The following is an 18,935-nucleotide window of genomic DNA, read 5'->3' as shown; positions in this document are numbered from 1 at the left end:
ACAGGATATTGATGATAAAATATTGACGAATCCCACCCACCTACAGGATATTGACGAATTGCTATAAAATATCCCGAATCCCACCACAGGATATTGACGAATCCCACCCACCTACAGGATATTGATGAATCCCGCCCACCTACAGGATATTGATGAATCCCGCCCACCTACAGGATATTGACGAATCCCGCCCACCTACAGGATATTGATGAATCCCACCCACCTACAGGATATTGATGAATCCCACCCAGTTACAGGATATTGATGAATCCCGCCCACCTACAGGATATTGATGAATCCCGCCCACCTACAGGATATTGACGAATCCCCCCAGCTACAGGATATTGATGAATCCCCCCCACCTACAGGATATTGATGAACCCCACCCACCTACAGGAGACTGATGAATCCCCCCAGCTCCAGGATATTGATGAATCCCCCCAGCTCCAGGATATTGATGAATCCCCCCAGCTCCAGGATATTGATGAATCCCCCCAGCTACAGGATATTGATGAATCCCCCCAGCTACAGGATATTGATGAATCCCAGCCAGCTACAGGATATTGATGAATCCCCCCAGCTCCAGGATATTGATGAATCCCCCCAGCTCCAGGATATTGATGAATCCCACCCAGCTATAGGATACTGATAAATCCTGCCCAACTTGTGACAAGTTCCATGTCTCCCGCTGGCCAGGATCTTCTACGCTGCAAGTTTCACCAAGTGAGACTGGGCTACCTCATGTTGCTTTCTCTAAGAAGTACCATTGCAGGAGTTTGTAACACAATTTGCTGGCTTCTTTTCAGACAGAGAAAATGCCAGGTCTGGTGAGAGAAGCCCTTGAAGGTGGTAAGGACTTTTGTTAAACACCATGAGGAACTGAGATGGAGTTATCATTTAGGGCAGAAGAGCAGAGAGGATCCTTCGTTACCAGAGCAATTGCAGTTGTCATCTCCAGGTAATTCGAGAGGTGTAATTAGTCTTCAGATGCTCTGCTCATTTATTATAAGACTTCTCTCTTATAAAAACAAATAGTGTTCAAAGAGTTTGGTAAAAAGCTGAGAACATAAAGTTGTTGGTCATATTTTTCAGGAAGTCTAATACATCATATTTAACATTTTAAATTGCTTTTTAAAATTACTTCCAGATCTATTTTTGACCATATTTCAATCAAGATTAAGGGCTTGCAGACAGTTTCCCTTGTGGATTACAAAGTCCCAAATGAGAAGGCTCTACAAAGTGATGTAATAATGTAACCTCAACACTCCAAAAACAAGGAGACGGAGGCCTGGAGAGATGAAGTAACTTGCCCAAGGTCACTCAGCAGCTCAACATTAGGGCCAGCAAAAGATCTGAGTTTTCTTCTTCTCCCAGAACAGTGTATTTGTTCCATCACACCAAAGAGTCTCAGTTTCTCAACCCAAACAGACCACTGCCCCTTCATTCTCCTGGTGATATTCACAGGTAATATAATGTTCCTATGCAAATAAATTTTAATCACTTGGCATAATGTCCTGATTGTCTCAGAAAGAAGAAATAAAACAAGGCCATGTACTTAACCAGGAAGGTCCTGCATCACAGACTGCTCCCTTCCCTGTGAATATCTGGCCATGGGTAGGACCGGTCTCGCCCTCTGAGGCTCCCAAACCCACTACACCTGCCCTAAACTCACCTCTCCAGGGTGTAAGCAGAGATCAGAGGATTGTGTGTGTTTCCAATATTTCCTTGCTTAAAAGTTGCTTTCACGTCAGGCACAGTGGCTCATGCCTGTAATCCCAGCACTTTGGGAGGCAGAGGCAGGAGGATCACTTGAGGTCAGGAATTCGAGACCAGCCTGGCCAACATGGTGAAACCCTGTCTCTACTAAAAATACAAAAATCAGCCAGGTGTGGTTGTGGGCACCTGTAATCCCAGCTACTCTGGAGGCTGAGGCAGGAGAATAGCTTGAACACAGGAGACGGCGGTTGCAGTGAGCTGAGATAGTGCCACTGCACTCCAGCCTGGGCGACTGAGCAAGACTCCATCTCAAAAAAAAAAAAAAAAAAAAAATATATATATATATATATATATATATATATATATATATATATTTCCTCCATAAACTATGCTTGGAGATAAAACAATGAGTTCGTGGTCTCATAAATGTGCCAACTCTGTAACATAATTCAAATGATTGGGCAGACCAAAATATACTGTTCTCACCACTCTTCCTCCTGAATCATTTTAAAAGAATATACTCATCTTACACTCAGATCTCTCTTGAAGGCCCGTGTGGACTCTGTTTATCATGCCAACCCGGTTTTGTTTTTGTTTTTGTTTTGAGACAGAGTCTCTCTCTTGTTGCCCAGGCTGGAGTACAGTGGTGCAACCTCGGCTCACCAAAACCTCCGCCTCCTGGGTTCAAGTGATTCTCCTGCCTCAGGAGGATTATAGGCACCTGCCATCTCGCCCGGCTAATTTTTGTATTTTTAGTAGAGACAGGGTTTCACTATGTTGGCCAGGCTGGTCTTGAACCCCTGACCTCAGGCGATCCACCCACCTCGGCCTCCCAAAGTGCTGGGATTACAAGCGTGAGCCACCGCACCCTGCACCAGTTTTTATCATTTGTTCTCCATAGCGTCACCTCTGGTTGGCATCACAGCACAGAGAAGCAGGCCACTCTCTGGGACCAGGTTGAATCTCTCCAAGGAACAAATGCTGCTACTGCAAGGGTGTGTCTTAAGACAACCATAAATTTTTATTCTGGGGACTTGTTCAGGCATTTAAAATAATTATTAAAATTTTTTAAACTTTAATTTTTTTGCTTTATATAATTTCCAACCTTTATAGGACAATTAATTGCTGCACACATTCTGCTGCTTTCAGGTGCTGGGAACTCCTTGGCAGCACACGTTTTCCATCCCTTCACCACCAAGACATTTTCATGTGCAGATGTTCCAATGACAACACTCCCATTAGTTTCTACTTGTGGGGGACCAAACCTCTTGCTTGAGTCAGACTTAGAAATAAGCAACTGTATAAGCAGAGAACTGACAAGACGGAAATTTTTGTCCACTAAGGATTCATCTTGAGCAAAGTTACTTGTCTTACACAAAGAGGGTTGATGCTAGGTGCAGTGGCCCACACCTGTAATCCCAGGACTCTGGGAGGCTGAGGCTGGTAGATTGCATGAGCCCAGGAGTTCAAGACCAGCCTGGGAAACACAGCGAGACTCCTATCACTACAAAAAATACAAAAATTAGCCAGGCACCATGGTGCACACTCATAGTAGTCCCAGCTACTGGGAGGCTAAGGTGGGAGGATCACCTGAGCCTGGGAGGTTGAGGCTGCAGTGATCCATGATTGCACCACTGTACTCCAGCTTGGGCGACAGAGTACGACCGTGTCTCAAAAAAAAAAAAAAAAAAAAAAAAAAAAAAGAAAAGAAAAGAAAAAGAAAAAGTTGGTTTTATGAAGCTTTGTGAATCTCCTGATAGGCCTTAGTACAATTAAACACAATGAAGACAATTGCTTTCTACTTACATGGGACCTGGGGATTGTTTCCCGTTTACTACACCATTTCTTCTTCCTGGGTGCACAAGAAGACTCCATTTCCCAGCAGCCCTTGGGCTAGGGTGGGATCATGTGACTGAGTTCTTGCCCATGGATGTGAGTGGAAGTGATGGCTGCTATCAGTTCAGCATGTTAGAGCAGGTGTGAGCTCTTCACACTCCTGCTCTCTCATCAGGGGCTGTTAGCAAAGAACTTCCAGATGGCAGATCTGTGAGAGGGAAGCAGACTGGATCCCTGAGTTGCTGCTGGAGAGCCACCTGGCCTCTGGAGTCAAGGGAGTCACTTTTGGTGTTTGCCCTCTGAGCTTCAGGGGGTTACTTGCGCCCTTGTTCCACCCTGATTAACAGAACACACTTCTGCAATACTACATTCTCAGAGGGGTGAAGGGACCTTAGACGTCTGAGCCCTGCACTGTGTCCCCAGAGACCTCATTCTGGTCTGTGTCAATCTATTAATCAACAATCAAGGAGTATAATCATTCTTGGAACCATCTTATTAACATGGGAGATTAGGATACGTTTCTCATGAAGTTAAGAGCTCTCCTTTGAAACTCAATCAGTAAGTAGTTACCCAGTTCCCCTCTTGCCAGCTCACAGTGTCCATTTCAGACCCGAAAAGGAATTCAAGGTGTCAGAGGCATTCGAACTAGAGCAACTACATCTTGAACAGGAGCTAGGTAAAATAAGGCTGAGACCTACTGGGCTGCATTCCCGGGAGGTTAAGGCATCCTTGGTTACAAGATGAGATAGGAGGTTGGCACAAGATACAGGTTACAAAGACCTTCCTGATAAAATAGCATGCAGTAAAGAAGCCAGCCGAATCCCACCTAAACCAAGATGGCGACGAAAGTGATTTCTGGTCATCCTCATGGCTCATTATACACTAATTTTTGTGCATTAGCATGCTAAGAGGCCCTCCCACCAGCGCCATGACAGTTTACAAATGCCATGGCAATGTTAAGAAGTTACTCTATATGGTCTAAAAAGGGGAGGAACCCTCAGTCCCAGGAAATGCCCACCTCTTTCCCGGAAAATTCATGAATAACCCACCCCTTGTTTAGCATATAATCAAGAAATAACAGTAAGTACAAGTAGCTGAGCAGTCCACGAGTAGCCGTTCTTTGTTCCTTTACTTTCCAAATAAACTTGCTTTCACTTTACTGTATGGACTCACCCCGAATTCTTTTTCATGCGCTATCCAAGAACCTTCTCTTGCGGTCTGGATTAGGACCCTTTTCCGGTAACAAAGGGAAGAGAATCAGAGCACCACCTCGCTCCGAGTCGTGATCACGAGAAGAGCTTGCTTTCTATCGTAACTGATATTTTTTTATCATGGTGTGAATAATTGGCCACTATTCATCACAAAGCTCCCCAAAAGCATGGGGCTCTCCGCGGAGAATGCCCACCCCTTCTCCAAATGCGCTAATCAGAGATCTGATGGGCCTGTGGGGCCACCATGAGGCCCCTCCCAAAATACCCACCGCTGCCCTCCTTGAGGAGCCCCAGGGTTGCTGTAGATCTGTTCTCTACAAGACTCTGAAACCGGTGAAAAGAACACTTATCAAAACAATTCCAAAAGCACTTTAAACCTTTGATTAAGAAGACAAGTGATTTTCTATATTCCCATGATAACTATTTCAATATTATTATATGTAATATTATTATTTCAATATAGCTGATCAGAGGCCTTGCACTGACGTTAAATGACAACACAGAGACACATGAGTGTGATGGGGGCACCTCTAATCCCAGCTACTTGGGAGGCTGAGGCAGGAGAAATGCTTGAACCCAGGAGGCAGAGGTTGCAGCGAGCCGAGACAGTGCCACTGCCTGGGTGACAAGAGTGGGACTCCATCTCAAAAAAAAAAAAAGTTCCCAGAAGCAGGACCATGCATGGCAGGTACCAGGGTGTTCATGGAAGGGGCTGTCGGGGGGAGAATCTTCCTGTATCCTGTGGCACCGGAGTGCCCAGCAGGCTCTGCTCTCTGCCCAGCATCCAAGGCCTGTGGCCTTAAACTCATTTTGGAGAGGCTTCCCACCAGCAGCTGAGCCTGACCGTACTTGGGTGGAATCCCCACCTCAGAATTCTGTCTCCTTTTCAGAAAGTGACAGTTTTGTACAGCTTTGCCTTTTTGTAAAGTGTAGGCAATTATAATGGTGATACCGGCATACACAGTTTGAGTGGCCCCTCTCTCCCTCTCTCCCAAGCTCCATGATGAACATTTCTAGGCCCTTTGTGGGCCTTCTCACCACTCTGCATGGAGGAGGGCAAGCTGGGGTTCGTCTTGCCAGGCTCAGCTCAGTTCCCCTCCCTGGGGTCTGCCCTGGCTTTGCTCTCCTCAGGTGCCTGCCCACAGCTCAGTGATTCAGCCTCCCAGAACAGGTCTTCCTTCCCCTCTCGGCCTTCCTGGGTAGACCATGGACTCCTGGGACATACGGAGTGAGTCTTGTGTACGTTGGTGTCTCTGGAACCCAGAACAGAGTTAGATGGAGAGTCGAACAAATAGCCTTGAGCCGACCTAGTGCTTTTATTTTTTTGTCCAAGATTCCTTGCTCCAAGAAGCTGTTGTAAGTAAGGAGCCAGGCTCCCTCTGTCCCACTGCGCCCTGGCTAACTCACGGAATTCGTCTCTCCGTCATCACTGGTTTGTGACCTGGGTGTTGGTCAAATCCATCCCGTCTGCCCTAACAGCGGTCTCCACACTCCGTGCAAAGATAAGGTTCTCATACAAGGTCTTTCTAGAAGGGGACAGTGCTGGGAAACATTTGCTTCCGAGGTAGCCTGTTAGGAGGGAAGTTAAGGAAACCGAATATGACAGAATGAAAGCTGACCTGCCTCTGGGAATGCTGATTTCTTGCACTTCATGCCTTCCCACTTGATAGGGTTGGTCCCTGAAGGAGGCACTAGCAAGCACTGCTGGGATGAGGCTTCATCTTCGAGTGGTCAGAATCCCAGCACAGCGCCAAGAGAACACAGCCCCAGCTCCCCCACTTTTTATAAACAAACTTGTAAACGGCCCTCATCTTCGGGGTGATGCTGCCAGCCCAAACCAGACTTTCCGACTCACTTCGAAACCACGTCGCTGCCAACTTTCCAGCTTAAAAAGAGGGAAACTTCATAAAAGGCTCCATTTCCATTTGGCCTGTGGGGGAGGATGGAATACATGGTGAGTCGGAAGCTATGAACAAAACAAGTTTATAAAAATTCCAAATAAAGAGGCGCCTCCAGTGAAATTAGCCAGACGAAAGTTGACAAAGCTGACGGCCCCGCGTGGGCTGCGGTAATGGGGCGACGTGGGAGGAGGGCTCTGCTGAGACGGCAGGAGAAACGTGGGGAGACACACGCGGGAGGGGACAGCTCTCAGCGCCGTCAAAGAACAGATCCTCCAAGCGAATGATTTAAGGATTTAAATAAGAGAGTCAAGTATTTTTTTTGTTTTGTTTTGTTTTGTTTTTTGAGACAGGGTCTCACTCTGTTGCCCAGGCTGGAGCACAGTGGTGTGATCATGACTCACTGCAGCCTTGACCCCCTGGACTCAAGCAATCCTCCTGCCTTGACCTCCTGAGTAGTCAGCACTACAGGCAGGTGCCATCATGCCCAGCTAATTTTTGTATTTTTTGTGGAGATGAGGTCTGGAAATGTTGCCCAGGCTGGACTCAAACTCCTGGCTTCAAGCGATCCTCCCACCTTGGCCTCCCAATGTTGGGATTACAGGCATGAGCCACTGTGCCTGACCAAGAGTCAAACATTTTAAGGGCTAGACAGGACCTCAGCACATCATCTTCTCCACTCCCCTGCCTCCCAGAAACTCAGAACAATGGCAAGAAAGTAGACGCAAAGGAATCATTTCTATTTTTATTTCTATGTTATCTTGTATATTATTAGAATTGTGGTCTTTTTTCTAAAGCTCTGTTAAAAGAAAAAAAAACCTTCTGAGTTCATTACATAATGTTTAGAGAATATGGTATGTATGATATCAGTTCCATGAAACTTACTGAGATTTCTTTACAGCCTAAAAATAGAGTCAATTTTTAGAAACGTTCTTCATATGCTGGAAAAGAATATGTAGTCTCCACTACCCAAGCTCCAAATCCTGGCCGCATGAAGAAGGTGTGGACCGGGGAGACTTGAGTCGGGAGTGGGGGATGGGGGAGGCCTCACTGGCTGACGCTGGTGGAGACTCTGGAGGGTGGGGGTGCCGGGAATGAAGGTGCGGCTGATGCAGGAGTACAAAGTAGGCCTGTGTGAGTGGCACCTCCCAGCACACGTGCATTTCATTACCTTTCTTTTTTTTTTTTTTTTTTTGTTTTGTTTTGTTTTTTGAGACGGAGTCTCGCTCTGTCGCCCAGGCTGGACTGCAGTGGCGCGATCTCGGCTCACTGCAAGCTCCGCCTCCTGGGTTTACGCCATTCTCCTGCCTCAGCCTCCTGAGTAGCTGGGACTACAGGCGCCCGCCACCGCGCCCGGCTAATTTTTTGTATTTTTAGTAGAGACGGGGTTTCACCGTGGTCTCGATCTCCTGACCTTGTGATCCGCCCGCCTCGGCCTCCCAAAGTGCTGGGATTACAGGCGTGAGCCACCGCGCCCGGCCTACCTTTCTTATTTTAAGTGTTGAGGACTTCCAACTTCTTGTAATAAGTGTGTGAAACTTCTCTTCCAAGTTCCATCCCAAAGGAGGCACAGAGTCAGGAAGACGGCAATGTCAACATCAGGTTTAGTTGTGATCAAGTGAACTGGAGAACATACCTCAGATGTGTGGCCAAATAAGTTGCCTCCCAGGTTAGCAGTGTCCCCCAGCCCCAGGCAAGGTTGGACATCCAAAGCCCAATTAGGAGTAAGTCCAGGGTCTCCTGATTCAAAGTGAGAGGTAGAGGCCAGGTGTGGTGGCTCACACCTATAATCCCAGCACTGTGGGAGGCTGAGGCGGGCAGATCACCTGAGGTCAGGAGTTGGAGACCAGCCTGGCCAACATGGCGAAACCCCATCTCTGCTAAAAATACAAAAATTAGCCTGCCATGGTGGTTCACACCTGTAATCCCAGCTACTTGGGAGGCTGAGGCAGGAGAATTGCTTGAACCTGGGAGGCAGAGGTTGCAGTGAGCCGAGATCATGCCATTGCACTCCAGCCTGGGTGACAGAGCGAGACGCTGTCTCAAAAAAAAAAAAAAAAAGCCGGACTCGGTGGCTCATGCCTGTAATCCCAGCACTTTGGGAGGCCGAGGGGGGAGGATCACAAGGTCAGGAGATGAAGACCATACTGGTTAACACAGTGAAACCCATATCTACTAAAAATACAAAAAATTAGCCAGGCATGGTGGCATGTGCCTGTAGTCCATCTACTGGGGAGGCTGAGGCAGGAAAATTGCTTGAACCCAGGAGGCGGAGGTTGCAACGAGCCGAGATTGTGTCACTGTACTCCAGCCTGGGCAACAGAGCAAGACTCCATCTCATAAAACAAACAAAAAAAAGCCCCCCCACCCGCCACACACCCCATATACTTACTGCTTATTGTGCATCCTTTCCAAGCACATAAAACACATACAGAACATTTATAAAAACTGACCAAGTATTAGGCCATGAAGAATCTCAGTGATTGCTTTTGCAGCTTGGATTCTAAAATTGGAATGACACAGAGATGATTAGCCTGGCTGCTGTGCAAGGACGACCAGCAGGTTCATGAAACATTCCATACCTTGCACAGTCCCAGATCATTTAATTATCCACTGACGAGTGCTAAAGAAACAGTGTGAGTCAAGGCAAAAATGGGTGGCATCCAACATTGAAATTGTGATTTTCAGGCCAGGTGTGGTGGCTCACACCTGTAATCCCAACACTTTGGGAGGCCGAGGTGGGTGGATCATGAGGTCGGGAGATCGAGACCATCCTGCCTAACACAATGAAACCCCGTCTCTACTAAAAATGCAAAAAAAAAAAAAAAAAAAAAAAAAAAAAAAAAAAAAATTAGCCGGGTGTGGTGGCAGGAGCCTGTAGTCCCAGCTGCTTGGGAGGCTGAGGCAGGAGAATGGCCTGAATCTGGGAGGTGGAGGTTGCAGTGAACCGAGATTGCACTCCAGCCTGGGCGACAGAGCGAGACTCCATCTCAAAAAAAAAAAAAAAAGAAATTGTGATTTTCGCTACAAAAAATATCTCAGTAAATTGCATGGAATTAATAAAACATACATTTTATACTCTGCACACAGTGTAATGAATATAGAAGCTATTTTTCATGCAGATTTTTAAAACTTCCATAATCATAAAAATATACAAGAAGAAATCTAAAACGTATTGACTGTCTAAAATTGAGTAACAAAAACATCTGAAAGCTTTTTGCAGCTAAGGTGCTACTTTTAGGTAAAGCGTACTGTTTTAAATGCACATATTACAAGGAAATAATTGTTGAAAGTCTAATAAGAGAGATAATTCTCTTGCAAAAGTTATGAAGAGAAAAAGAGAAGGCATTAATAACAACATTAAGAATCAGGCCGGATGCTGGGTGTGGTGGCTCACGCCTGTAATCCCAGCACTTTCAGAGGCTGAGGCAGGTGGATCATGATGTCAGAAGTTCAAGACCATCCTGGTCAAAATGGTGAAACCCCGTCTCTATTAAAAATACAAAAATTAGCCAGGCGTGGTGGCAGGCACCTGTAATGCCAGCTACTAGGGAGGCTGAGGCAGAAGAATTGCTTGAACCTGGGCAGCAGAGGCTGCGTGAGCCAAGATCGTATCACTGCACTCTAGCCTGGGCGACAGAGTGAGACTCTGTCTCAAAAAAAAAAAAAAAAAAAAAAAAAAAAAGAATCAGGCCAGTCACAATGGCTCACACCTGTAATCCCAGTAATCCCAGCATTTTGGGAGACTGAGGCAGGTGAATCACTTGAGGTCACGAGTTCGAGACCAGCCAGGCCAACATGCAGAAACCCCATCTCTACTAAAAATACAAAAATTAGCCAGTTGTGGTGGCCCGCACCTGTGATCCTAGCTACTCAAGAGGCTGAGGCATGAGAATTGCTTGAACCTGAGACGTGGAGGTTGCAGTGAGCGGAGATCACGCCATTGCACTCCAGCCATGGCGACAGAGCAAGACCCTGTCTCAAAAAAGAAAAAAGAATCAAAGGGCTCACAGGTGCATGTAAAAATACTAAAAATCGGCCTGGCACAGTGGCTCACACCTGTAATCCCAGCACTTTGGGAGGCCAAGGTGGGCGAATCACAAGGTCAGGAGTTCGAGACCAACCTGATCAGTATGATGAAACCCCCATCTCTACTAAAAATACAAAAAATTAGCCAGGCATTATGGTGGGCGCCTGTAGTCCCAGCTACTCAGGAGGTTGAGGCAGGAGAATCACTTGAACCCGGGAGGCAGAGGTTGCAGTGAGCCAAGATCACACCACTGCACTCCAGCATGGGCGACAGAGTGAGACTGTCACACACACACAAAAAAGAACCTTGATACTGAAACCAGGCAAAGATTATATTATAAAAAAGTAGTATAGGTTAGTCCCATATGTAAGTGAATAAGCCAAAACCATAAATAAAATACTAGAAAACTGATATAATAGTGTATTGAAAATATCCAAGGAATACACGGATTTTTTTTTCCCAAAATTTTAAATTTAGGTGTAAGTCACATAGTATAAAACTCACCCTTTCTTTTTTTGAGACAAAGTCTCACTCTGTCACCCAGGGTGGAGTGCAGTGGCATGATCTCGGCTCACTGCAACCTCTGCCCCCTGGGTTCAAGTGATTCTCCTGCCTCAGCCTCCCAAAGTAGCTGGGATTACAGGCACCTGCCACCGTGCCTGGCTAATCTTTGTATTTTTAGTAGAGATGGGGTTTCACCATTTTGGCCAGGCTGGTCTTTAACTCCTGACCTTGTGATCCACCCGCCTCGGCCTCCCAAAGTGCTGGGATTACAGACATGAGCCACCACACCTGGCCAAAACTCAACCTTTTAACAACTGGGCACGGTGGCTCATGCCTGTAATCCCAGCACTTTGGGAGGCCAAAGCAGGCAGATCACTTGAGGCCATGAGTTCGAGACCCGGGCAGATCACTTGAGGCCATGAGTTCAAGACCCACGTGGCGAACATGGTGAAACCCCATCTCTAACTAAATACTAAAAAAATTAGCTGGGCATGGTGGCATATGCCTGTAATCCCGGCTACTTGGGAGGCTGAGGCACGAGAGTTACTTGAGCTCAGGAGCCCAGGCCTTGGAGGTTGCAGTGAACCAAGATCATGCCATTGCTCTCCAGCCTGGGTGACAGAGGGAAACTCTGTCTCAAAAAAAAAGAAAGAAAGAAAAGTTCATCTCAATAAAATCCATTTATGATGAATACCTTCACAAATCAGTAATACAAGGGAACGTCCCTAATACTGCCCTAATGTTATAAAGGGTATATCAAAGAATCCTACAGTAAATATTGTAGGTACTAGCCAATGCAGTAAGTGGAGAAAAACAAAGATATGAAGATTCATATGTTTATTTTGCTTTAAAAGCAGAAGGCAGTCATTATTCATAGACCTCATGATTGGTTGGGAACAAAAACTTTTAAATATACTGATAAACTATTTGAATTAATAAGTGAATTTACCAAGATTACCAAATGCAAAGTCAGGGTATAAAAATTATATTTCTAAATCCAGTCACAAAGACAAAATGAAATCTAAAGATAAGATATCATTATAATAGTTTCTTTTCTTTTCTTTTCTTTTTTTTTTTTTTTTTTTTTTTTGAGACAGGGACTCACTCTGTCACCCAGGCTGGTGTGCAGTGGCGTGATCTCAGCTCACTGGAACCTCCGCTTCCCAGGTTTAAGTGGTCCTCTCATCTCGGCCTCCTGAGTAGCTGGGACTGCAGGCACGCACCACCATGCCTGGATAATTTTTGTATTTTATTGTAGAGACAGGGTTTTGTCATGTTGCTAAGGCTGGTCTTGATCTCCTGAACTCAAGCAATCCTCCTGCCTCAGGCTCCCGAAGTGCTGGAATTACAGGCATGTGTCACTGCGCCCAGCCTATAATAGTTTCAAAGAAAATAAAAAACAGAGTAGGCTGGGCCCGGTGGGCTCACGCCTGTTATCCCAGCACTTCATGAGGCCAAGGCAGATGGATGGCCTGAGGCCAGGAGTTCGAAAGCAGCCTGGTCAACATGGTGTAACCCTGTCTCTATTAAAAATACAAAAATCAGCCTGGTGTGGTGGTGCACGCCTGTAATCCCAGCTACCCAGGAGGCTGAGGCAGGAGAATTGCTTGAACCCAAAGGCAGAGTTTTCAGTGAACCGAGATCACGCCACTGCACTCCAGCCTGGGCAACAGAGTAAGACTATGTCTCAAAACAAAAAAACAAAAAACAAACAAACCAAAAAACATATAATAAATCTAAGAAAAGATTTTTAAAGATTTCTACATAGAAAACTATAAAACATTGAGATCAATTAAAGAAGATCTAAATACATGTTTATAGTTTGAATACTCAATTTTATAAAGATGCCAATTCTGCCCAAATTGATCTACAGATTCAATTTAATCCCGATACAAAACTCAGTAAGACTGAGTGTCTGGGTAAGTTGAAAAACAGATTTTTCAAGATCATACCATTGCACTCCAGCCTGGGCGGCAAGAGTGAAACTCCATCTCAAAAAAAAAAAGAAAAACAGATTTTATAACATACATGGAAATGCAAAAATCTAAGAATATCCAAGATCATTGTGGAGAGAAGAGGTCAGAGTTGGAGGACTCACTCTATCAGATATCAAGACGTCTGAGTTGTTTCCACTCTTGCTATCACACACAGTGCTGTACTAAATTGCTTTTGTACATATCTTTTGAGCATTTTTGCAATGTATCTTTGGGATAGAATCTTAGGAGTTGCTTCAGCATCTTGTCATATGGTTAAAAGTCATTGCATTTTTATTTTGTAAAGAGTGTGTTCATGTCTCTAGTCCATTCTTCTATGGAGATAGTCCCCATTTTATTTTTAGGCGCTCTTTGAATATTAGGTATTAAGTTGAAGCCTATGAAATTGCCATTTTGTTACGTCAAAAATGGTCAAATTTCAAATGGCTTAACCTAAAATATAAATCCTTTTGTAAATGTTTTTCTCACTTTGTTTTTTTACTTAGCATGCATACATACATATATATATATATATTTTTTTTCTTTTCTTTTCTTTTCTTTTCTTTTTTTTTTGAGACAGAGTCTCGCTCTTGCCCAGGCTGGAGTGCAGTAGCGCGATCTCGGCTCACTGCAACCTCCACCTCACGGGTTCATGCCGTTCTCCTGCCTCAGCCTCCCAAGTAGCTGAGACAACAGGCGTGAGCCACCACGCCTGGCCTCTTAGCATATTTTTTTTGAGACGGAGCCTCACTCTATTGCCCAGGCTGGAGTGCAGTGGCAAAATCTCGGCTCACTGCAACCTCCACCTCCTCGGTTCAAGTGATCCTCCTGCCTCAGCTTGCCGAGTAGCTGGGACTACAGGCGCACACTGCCACACATGGCTAATTGTATTTTTAGTAGAGATGGGGTTTCACCATGTTGACCAGGCTGGTCTTGAACTCCTGACCTCAGGTGATCACCCGCCTTGGCCTTTCAAAGTGCTGGGATTACACATAAGAGCCACCATGTCCGGCCAAATTTTATATTTTTATGTAAACATATTTATCAATCCTTTTCCTTATTGTTTCTGGAAATTGCGTCATAGGAAAGTTTCTTTGTTTGTAAGTTATACAGTAATTTTCTCCAAGTTTTCCTTATTTTACATCTAAATATGTGATCCATTTGGACTTTATTCTGTTGTACGGTTTAAGAACGGGCTCAATGCGGCCAGGTCCGGTGGCTCACGCCTGTAATTCCAGCACTTTGGGAGGCTGAGGCGGGCAGATCATGAGGTCAAGAGATGGAGACCATCCTGGCCAACCCCATCTCTACGAAAAATACAAAAATTAGCTGGGCATGGTGGCGCATGCCTCTAATCCCAGCTACTAGGGAGGCTGAGGCGGGAGAATAGCATGAACCTGGGAGGCGGAGCTTGCAGTGAGCCAAGATCGCACCACTGCACTCCAGCCTGGCGACAGAGCAAGACTCCATCTCAAAATAAATAAATAAATAAATAAAGGACTCAATTTTGTATTTCTTCGTATTTTAATACCATGTATTAAAATTTTCCCACTGATTTGAGATGTCAGCTTAATAGTATATTGAATTTCTATGTTCAGTTGGGTCTATTTCTGGATTTCCTATTCTGTTTGATCTGTCTGTGCATATGTGCACATATCAATACCAAACTGGGGTTTTTTGTTTGTTGTTTTGAGACAGGATCTCCTTCTGTTGCCCAGGCTGGAGTGCAGTAGCATGATCAGGGCTCACTGCAGCCTCCATCTCCCAGGCTCAAGCGATCCTCCCACCTCAGCTTCCCAAATAGCTGGGACTGCAGATCTGTACCACCACACCTTGCTAAATTTTTTGAATTGTAATAGAGACGAGATCTCGCTACATTGCCTAGACTGATCTTGAACTTCCGAGCTCAAGTGATCCTCCTACCTCGGCCTCCCAAAGTTCTGAGATTAGAGGCATGAGCCACGTGCCCAGCCCATATAGATTTAACTACAGAGGCGTTATAGTAGGCTAGCCAATCCCTAAGTATTTCATTTGTTTTTTGGGATGGAGTTTTCCTGACAATTCTTTGCTCCTTTCTTCTTCTAAAGGACTTTTATAATCAACTTGTCCAGTTGCAGAAAAAACCATCTGATATTCTTGTTGGGACTGTGCTACAATTAACAGGGAGCATTGCACTTCCTATTTCTTCTCTAGTTAGTTTTGACAAGTTTAAATTTTTTCTAGGATTTTACCCATTTAACCTATGTTTTCATGTTTTTATCATCTTCTCTTACTATAAATATTTTACATTTTTCTGATTTTGTACTTTTGTCCTTTTTTCATTCTTATTCTTATTTATGTTTTCATCTCTTTTTTCCTTGAGCAATCAAAGAAAATGGTTGGCCATTTTCTTTGAATTTTCAAAGGAGTAAACTTTTGTCCTCTCTTGTATGTCTGTTTTCTATTTCTATTTTGTGTTGGGTGTTTAACTCACTCATTTTTATTTTTAAATTTTTACTGATACAAGTATTAAAAGTTATAATTTTCCTGTTTTAGCTTTCCGTCACACACATTTTGATGTGTTGTGTTTTCATCCTTCCCTTATTTTTATTTTTATTTTTGAGACAGAGTCTCTGTTGCCAAGGCTGCAGTGCAGTGGCATGATCTCGGCTCACTGCAACCTCCACCTCCCAGGTTCAAGTGATTCTCCTGCCTCAGCCTCCTGAGTAGTTGGGATTATAGGCGTGCGCCACCACTCCCGGCTAATTTTTGTGTTTTTAGTAGAGATGGGGTTTCACCATGTTGGTCAGGCTGGTCTCGAACCCCTAACCTCACGATCTACCTGCCTCAGTCTCCCAAAGTGCTGGGATTACAGGCGTGAGCCATCATGCCCAGCCTCGTCTTTATTTTCGAGACATTCTGAACTTTGTTTTTTTTTTTTTTTTTCTGAGGTGGCGTCTCGCTCTGTCGCCCAGGCTGGAGTGCAGTGGCGAGATCTCGGCTCACTGCAAGCTCCGCCCCCCGGGTTCCCACCATTCTCCTGCCTCAGCCTCCCGAGTAGCTGGGACTACAGGCGCCCGCCACCACGCCCGGCTAATTTTTTGTATTTTTAGTAGAGACGGGGTTTCACCGTGTTAGTCAGGATGGTCTTGATCTCCTGACCTTGTGATCCTCCCGTCTCGGCCTCCCAAAGTGCTGGGATTACAGGCGTGAGCCACCGCGCCCGGCTGAACTTTGTTTTATATTTCTGTATTGACATAAGAGTTATTAGAGGCTTTTAAATTTCCAGGTGAAAGATTTTTTGCTTTTCCAGTTGTCATTAATTTCTAGTTTTATTGTATTACGGCCATTTCACACATGCGGTTGAGAAAGACTCAGAGAGGTTAAGTGAGTTGCCCAAGAACACATATTTAGTAATGAGTGGGGCTGGCCTGGAAACCTCAAAGTCCATCTTCTTTCCACTGCCCCACCCTGCCCTGCATGGTTCATAGGTAGATATGCTATTTAATCATTCCAGGCAAAATTCCAGCAGGTGTTATTATGAGACGTTGAAGCATAATTGATGAACTGGTTATGAAATATTAAAATTTAATTTTTTGTGGGTAGGAAATTAAGTGTTGTTAGAAGTAGCAATTAAGTGGATTTTTTCTTAATAAAGTAAAGTGACTCTCTGTCTAGGCAGAGCCTAGAAAGGTCTGCTGAAGGCAGAGTAGATGGGTGTGTAAGCCCAGGAAGCACAAGTGAGGGTGGAAGATACAATCAAAAAAGCCATTATAAGGATTGTTACTGAGTTAGCCAGGCGGATCCGTTTGCCGGGACCCTCAGAGGAGCCTTATGAAAATAGTCTGAGAACTGTTCTCCTGGGGAAAGACAGCAAAAGAGTGTATCTACTAGCTCCTGTCCACCAATGGTCAAAGGTAGACCCTGGGCTATACCTTCCCACACCTCTAGGCTGGGCAGGAGTTGACGCTGATTGATCTGTGCCCCTGCATGGCTTGAGACAGGCATCGCTGTCCCTGGGCAAAGCTGGTGGAAGTCGGCTTAGAACAGTTAGAGAGTAGGCAGAGGCCAGGTGCGGTGGCTCACGCCTGTAATCCCAGCACTTTGGGAGGCCGAGGCAGGAGGATCACTTGAGGTCAGGAGTTTGAGATGAGCCTGGCCAACATGGTGAAACCCCGTCTCTACTAAAATACAAAAATTAGCTGGGTGTGGTGGCGCCCGCCTTTAATCGCAGCTACCTGGGAGGCTGAGGCAGGAGAATTGCTTGAACCCGGGAGTTGGAGGTTGCAGTGAGCCAAGATCGTGCCACTGCACTCCAGCCTGGGTGACAGAGCAAGACTCCGTCTCCAAAAACAAACAAACAAAAATCTACACATGATTCATGTGTACTGTTAATGCAGCCAGTGAAATACATAGCGTCCGGCAAATAGATTAATTCACACTCCACTGACACACGTTTTCCATTCCCTACTTGGAGACTTGAGGCAGTTTGCTTAATTTTCCCCAAGAAATGAATGGCTGGAGTCACTGCATCCATAGTAAAATGGTGATTGTCATATTCTTCCCCCGACACAAATATCGTACACTGCTGCGGCACTGTGATGGAATTCTAAGTTACTATATAAATGCACGGTGCTATTATCATCAGTAAATGGCCCAGCTGAGGACAAAAGACAGGGCAGAGCTGGAGAGTAAACTGCTTGTGTGCGTCTCCCGGGGACGCCTTGCAGGGCTGCCCAGTCGCCATGTAGGGATGCCCAGGAGCACCTCCTGCCGCAGGAGTATGTGGACAGTCATTCTCCGGCTTGGTTTAAAGGTAAATAGTATATGTTCTACTGCGCTTCAATAGGCAACATTTTTGTTGTTGCTCTTCTAAGCCTTTCTGGGAAAAACCCACATGCCACAAAATACAGGCTCAGATTCATGAAGATATTTGGACTTCAGAATACATTTTAAAAGCAGGTGAAAGTTTTCCTCTCCCTTACTAATCTCCCTGTGGAAAATTACCAAAGACCTCATTGGGGACGTAATTGAAGGAAAAAAGTCGCTGTCATCATTAAAGTTGTTGCTGTGACTCTAATAATCACTTCTTCAGAACCCGGTTCTATGTGGAAACTAAATGAGTAAACAAATTCCCATGAGGGAAAGGAAAGCCTTCCAGCTGTACATGACATGCAGGTGATGAACTTGGTTCAATCTGGGAGGAGATTGGAAGATACCGCCCTCGACTCCAGTCCTACCAACTGTTACCCGTTAGCCTCACCTGGAGATGGCTGAAACAGCACAAACAACCTCCAAACATCCAGCCGCTGCAGCCAGCTGTCCTAGAACTGAAAGGACACCAGTTCCTCTTTAAGTCTCTGGGTGACACTCATTGACTCATATGTGTCATAGTTAATATGAATAAGACTTTCCTGGATTAACTTAGATATAACTAAATTGCCCAGTGAGGAGAAGCAATTTTCATTTACAGAAAACTATTACTGCCCATAAAACTCTTTACCCGTGACGCTCACTAATTACTGATGACCCAAGGCTGTGACCGCGTCCTTCCCGGGCTGCCCCCACACAGCAGGGGCCCAGCGTCTTCCTCCTCCACTGCACAGAACGAGCAAGCTGCCTGCTGCTCATCTCGCCATGTCTTTCTAAAACCAACGAAACCTATCTGGTTTTGTTCTGCATTCGTGAATGATGCTTGCTGTTCAGAAAAACGCATGTGTTGGTTGACAAAGTCTAATGAAGAAAAAATGTCAGTGTGACTTCATGGAAATGTCTCATCAGTCCTTTT

The 18,935-nt window shown here is 45.2% G+C and overlaps 1 protein-coding gene and 1 non-coding gene across 2 annotated transcripts in view; one reads left to right on the top strand and one right to left on the bottom strand.

Annotated features, from left to right (window-relative positions):
• Nucleotides 1–18,935, bottom strand: part of SLC45A1 (solute carrier family 45 member 1) — a 339,320-nt gene that overhangs the window by 42,473 nt on the left and 277,912 nt on the right. The window lies entirely within an intron of this gene.
• On the top strand, nt 9,145–9,247 carry LOC126944861 (U6 spliceosomal RNA). Its single transcript, XR_007722212.1, has one exon. It is a non-coding gene; the product is annotated as a U6 spliceosomal RNA (small nuclear RNA).

This window comes from Macaca thibetana, chromosome 1 (genome assembly GCF_024542745.1).
Source record: "Macaca thibetana thibetana isolate TM-01 chromosome 1, ASM2454274v1, whole genome shotgun sequence".
NCBI classification, from domain to species: Eukaryota; Metazoa; Chordata; class Mammalia; order Primates; family Cercopithecidae; genus Macaca; species Macaca thibetana.
The sequence above is the reverse complement of the archived record's forward strand: the minus strand, read 5'-3'. Positions and strand labels throughout refer to the sequence as shown.